The sequence below is a fragment of the Dreissena polymorpha genome, chromosome 2 (assembly GCF_020536995.1).
Source record: "Dreissena polymorpha isolate Duluth1 chromosome 2, UMN_Dpol_1.0, whole genome shotgun sequence".
Lineage (NCBI taxonomy): Eukaryota > Metazoa > Mollusca > Bivalvia > Myida > Dreissenidae > Dreissena > Dreissena polymorpha.
In genome coordinates this window covers 75,455,064-75,460,435 of record NC_068356.1, presented here as the reverse complement: position 1 = coordinate 75,460,435, position 5,372 = coordinate 75,455,064, and the positions used below count along the sequence as shown (strand labels likewise).

Here is a 5,372-nt window from a genome sequence, read left to right as displayed (position 1 = left end):
TCCCATTTGTGAATTTTTCTATATTAATACTTATGAAAAATACACACCTTAGATTTCTTAGCATTAGACGAAACCGCACTTCTAAGAATATCCATTTATACCATTTAATTGATGGTATGCAGACCACGGGGTTCAGTTGAAAAAAATACAAAAGCATCGGCAAACATTAACATAACATTAACATACAACCCCCAAAAAATAGCATTAGTACATAGGTTTGTAGAACTTAATTGTTTCCCAATATCATTGATTAACATAATAAACAAAAGAGGTTTTAGTGGTTCACCTTGTTTGATCTCAAACGAATTCTGAATATGAAATTGAACTTGTACACTTTATTCAAGTTTGTACATAAGCATATACGGAATTCAGCACATAAAGCATTTTACACCTGCTATCCGAAATAACAAGTTTTGTTCATAGGGCATCATGACTTACAGTATCTTTTTTTAATTGGTCCACACACGCACAACAGAATTGGCTTCGACATATGCCCATTTGTCTTTAAGGACACAATGTGACTTCACCTTTCGATCGACAAAAGTATAAGTAATTTAAATGATATATACGTGATTGATTTGAAAGCGACAAACGTACCATATGTTTCGATCGTGATTACAAAAGTTATATTAAATACATTATATAGTAAGTGAGAACAAAAATTATTTAACAAATGCAGTATTAAAACTATCTACCAAAAAGTATTCAGTTTGAATATACATATACACGAATTAATTGATAGTACTGTATATAATTGTGCAAATACCAGCATTAACAAAAGTATATTAGTGCATTTTAATGTCTTATACACTGTGAATTGATTTATGAATCGATTAAACATGATTAAACACTTAGCTTTAAAATATGCAATACACAACAAAGCAAACATGTAATGCGACGAGTAATGGAATTTCAATTGAAAACAGACAAAACAACAATTTAAAATTTGTTTAAAATTTAATTATTTTGAAATGAAAAAAAACAAACTATATTTTAAAAATCATTATATACAACCAATTTATTTTCAAAAATATTTTGTATACAAGAATGTATTTAAATAAGAATTGTGCATAATAAGTCACACAGTCACTTCTTACAGAAAGTTATGGTTTTAGGGGATAAGGGTTTTAACAGCGTTGAACAATATTACATGTGGGGCTAATAATTGTATAACACTCAATTTGACAAACGACAGTAACTGATGGATATGACTTAGACATGCACGCAATACTGCGTAACCAAACTTGGTTGGAAATATAGGCTTTTGAATAGATTATCATGCTTATCAAGTTCGTTCTAGTTATAATTACCCTGTTATTTACCAAAATTGGCCACTTAGTCAACGAATCATGCTTTATAAACGTTTACTGTGCAAATGGTGTATTGGTATTTTAAAGGAATCGGTCGAATACAAATACAAAATTGTACTTAAAATTAAAAATACAAAACATCAATGTACACTTGAGCTAAATGGTGTAAATGATTAATGGTTCCTTCTGTCAGACATTATTTAAACCTGAATAAGAGATTTACACTTGTACCTTAAAGTAAACAATCTTAAATAATAAATGCAGATGCTGTTTTTTAAGAAAAAAAATATGTTTTATGACCAACGCTAGTTAATTCGTTTATCAGTCATGCTATGTCTTTTAAGATAACACAACTTTACACAATCCGTTTAACATTTGTGTTGATTGCGTGTATACATAGTAACTGAACAACAGTATAAATTGCGTGATCAAAATGATATATTCTAACAAATTAATAATACAGATAAACAAACGCAGCAAGAAATTGTAACTCATTATTATTCAGCTGGTACACAGTGTTAAATTATTTGAACTTAAGAATTGTATTTATTTGGGCATCTTATATTGTTCACTAAAAAGCACATTCAGCATTAACCATTTTAGGAAACGTATGGTTCAGCACATACTTCCAAGCAAACATATTAGTACATTATTATTAGTATATTAGTAAAAATAAAGTACTTAATAATTTAACTACCGATTTAGCATGTACTTCTTAAGTAAACTACTGGATCGGCAGACAGTCTAGGAGTGATCAATTCATGCCGTTCGTATTCCTGGTCGTGGTTAACGGCAGTTTCCTGTGTCGGAAACGGATCCAGCGGGTTTCTATCAGACCTTGACGAATTGTCGAAGTCTCCGGTGATGATGCCACTGTCTACGGTAGTTGCTTTGCTTTTTTGTCGCTGTTGGAATTATTGACGTTAACGCTTACGTTGAAGTTGACTGAAATATATATATAAGAAATAATTATATATGATGTATAATTTAGAAAACTTGAAATAATGAACGCATATGATACAATCCACTGAAACACCGCTTATGTATGATATTCTTCGTCGTGCATACCCCTTTCAATTCTCATACAAATGTATGCGACACCTCATGTACTTACATACAGGCTGCGATGATAAGCTAGTCGTAGAAGGAGCAAACAAAAAATCGCTTTGACCTCATCCGGTGATATCATCCGACGTAAAATAACGCTTCATTGGGCCGGCAATTGAGCATGTCCCAACCGAGACCCCATCGCTGTTTTTCCGTGATGCTAGAATTGAAAAAAGCTTCGTGTAAATGCCGATCGTTATATTTGACTATTTAACGGTTTCACTTCACATATACAATATTTGCTTTGGTGAATCGTTTTCCCTAATGCTGCGTTGTGGAAAATCTTTTTAAATGCAAACCTATTTCAATGCAATGCTCTTTAAAAGCTGCAATAAAAACTGCATATTGGTCTCCATTTACAATATCTATATAATCAAGTCCATGTTTTGAATGAATATTAATCACGGCATGCTGGACTTCTCATATTAAGCTTATCGATCAGAAATAAATTTACTTAGTCGTTAGAAGCTGATACTTATAAACACCCAGTATTGTTATCATTTTGGTATTCACTTACTTAAATTTAAACAAATAAATTAACACCAACGAAAACATTGTTTACTACACTAGACAACATAATAATTTGCTACGCTATATACATATTGTATATAGAGTAATAAAGTATAAGAACGAGTACCGTTCAGCGTCGGTTCCGTCGAATCTTGTCTTCGTCTACTTAGCCTTGTTTTTTCATGGCGTCGTTTCATCCATATTAAACAACCAGCGACGAGGATAGCAGCGGCAAGTGTGATTATTGCGACTAAAACATTAACCAAAATATTGATGGTGCTGTGCTCTTTTGTTGCAAGTCTTTTCGTTGACACTATATGTAAGGAAATATTTCTGATTAACCATCGGCATTTCTTTTTTCCAAATCATTTCCTGATTGCGTTCTTGTTTTTTTGCCTTGAAAATAAGAATATACAAACGACAATATCAAACGCAAAAAGAGTACGAATAAAATATGCATAACCTTACAAAAACACTCATATAAAGTGTCTTGCATACCTGCTATATTGTCATCAAACTTACAACCCGGATAGAGACAAGCGCTATGCCATTCTCCGTTCAAATTACATGTTACGACAGGGTCTCCGTGTAAGATATACCCAGACGCGCAATTAACAGTCGCCTTGGTGCCAAGTGGGATATTCGTATCTGGAAAACTCAGTTGCCATTTGCCGTGGAAGACTTGAGGCGGCGGCGTGCAGGTTAGCTTAGATATAAAACTGTATAAATGTATTTTGTTCTTTTCATAAAGCAAATGTTAATTGATACTTTGACATGTAATATCCCGGCGCTTACTAATAAAACAAAAATGCAACAATTTAATACTGGTCGTTCATGTTAAAATGATATTATGGGCATTTTGCACTGTTGATTTGAGCTGAAAAGAATTAACAGTTCAAAAGAGTTAGTTAAAATGTGGTTACTGATCAATTATCTGCAACTCATCTTGCTACCAGTTGTTTATAAAAATATATTTTATATTCGATATTATTACGTGACCCACCCAGTCCTGTAAGCCGAAAAGATCCGTAACACAAAATTGTGTCTTTGTGTCTTATGAACGAATCTGCACTAAAACTTAATTTAGGTTCTATCGTACATGCATGATCAGTTGTCAAACGAAAGTACGGTTGATAATTCAAATGCATTATTTTTCTCTTTCCGGTATATTGTTTTAATATGTTGATGCTGCATCAACAAATATTAATGTATATGAAGTGAAAACGCCAAAAATATTCAACGGTTGCGAAAGACACCTAAAAACTGTTAGATGCCCATAATATCACTTTAAGTCCATTTACTCTCAGAGTTTGAAATCAAGCAAAACTTTGTCACTTTATTTTTGTAATATTTTACACGAGACTATTCCGTTAATGATTATAGATACAACACATTATCCATCATTAATTTATGAAAACCAGTAGCGATGCATTCAAGTGAATTTTAAGTTTTTCCATATGGTCACATTATTAAGAAAAAAATGTATACCGGTACATTCTGGTGGTGCCCCAATCCAAATGCCGTAATCACCACATCGGAGAAGTGGACTGTCAGACAGCCGGTACCCATGGTCGCACGAGCCTTTATCGTCGTGTTATAAGGGAAGTGACTCGACATGCTGTCAAATCTTCCTTTCGCGGGAAGGTTAGGAATACGACATCCTGACACTAAACAACAAGTTACTTAATATTAAACATAAACAGACCAATGTTAATTATATCGACAAACACGAACATAAATACTTAATATCCCTCTGTTCATCAGTTTGTATATACGTTTCAAAAACAGCAATGATGATCTTTTTAAGACATTCTTAGGTTACTACCATTGTTTTTGTATTAAGTATAATTGTAGTGCTTGTTTATAAGTAACACTGCCGTCAAAACGAGATGACGTGGAGCATATTCATTTAACCTAAAAATTTGTATCATAACACATCATAGGTTCAATCAATGGTTAAGCTAGTTTAGAACATACATTAGTTTTGTATTCAAATGTTAATCAATAAATTTTATTTGTATTTAGAGGCAATAGAGCGTAAACCTCAATGCTTCTGACCGATGAAAATATATCATGTATTTTTAATAAATATAGCATAAACAAACACGCCTTAATCATTTAATGTGTCGATATTAAATTATTATGCGGAAGAGGGTTTAACAATAAAGCATATTTTGTACCTCTTTGCTTTTCCTGAACTCTTTTGTGTCGGAAGTCTGCAAAATTACAATATTCCACGTACATGTAGTTGTGAAGTTTGACAAGAAAACATCAAATATGTCTGTTAATGTTGTAACACACAATATTTTAGTTCAGCGTTGCGAAAACGTTACGTCTATTACACCTCTTGCTCGTACAACTAATACTTTCTATATCAATTGAATATTTCATGTCATTTTAATACATATCATGCAGTGAACAAGCGCGTTTGCTCATCATATTAAC

At 32.6% G+C, this 5,372-nt stretch overlaps 1 long non-coding RNA gene across 1 annotated transcript; it reads right to left on the bottom strand.

The window, feature by feature from the left end:
- Positions 1–349: 349 nt before the first annotated feature.
- Positions 350–4,577, bottom strand: LOC127867683 (uncharacterized). The gene is made up of 4 exons (XR_008043615.1): positions 4,416–4,577; positions 3,055–3,633; positions 2,425–2,577; positions 350–2,255 (listed from the first exon to the last, which is right to left on the bottom strand). It is a non-coding gene; the product is annotated as an uncharacterized LOC127867683 (long non-coding RNA).
- Between the last annotated feature and the right edge of the window lie 795 nt (positions 4,578–5,372).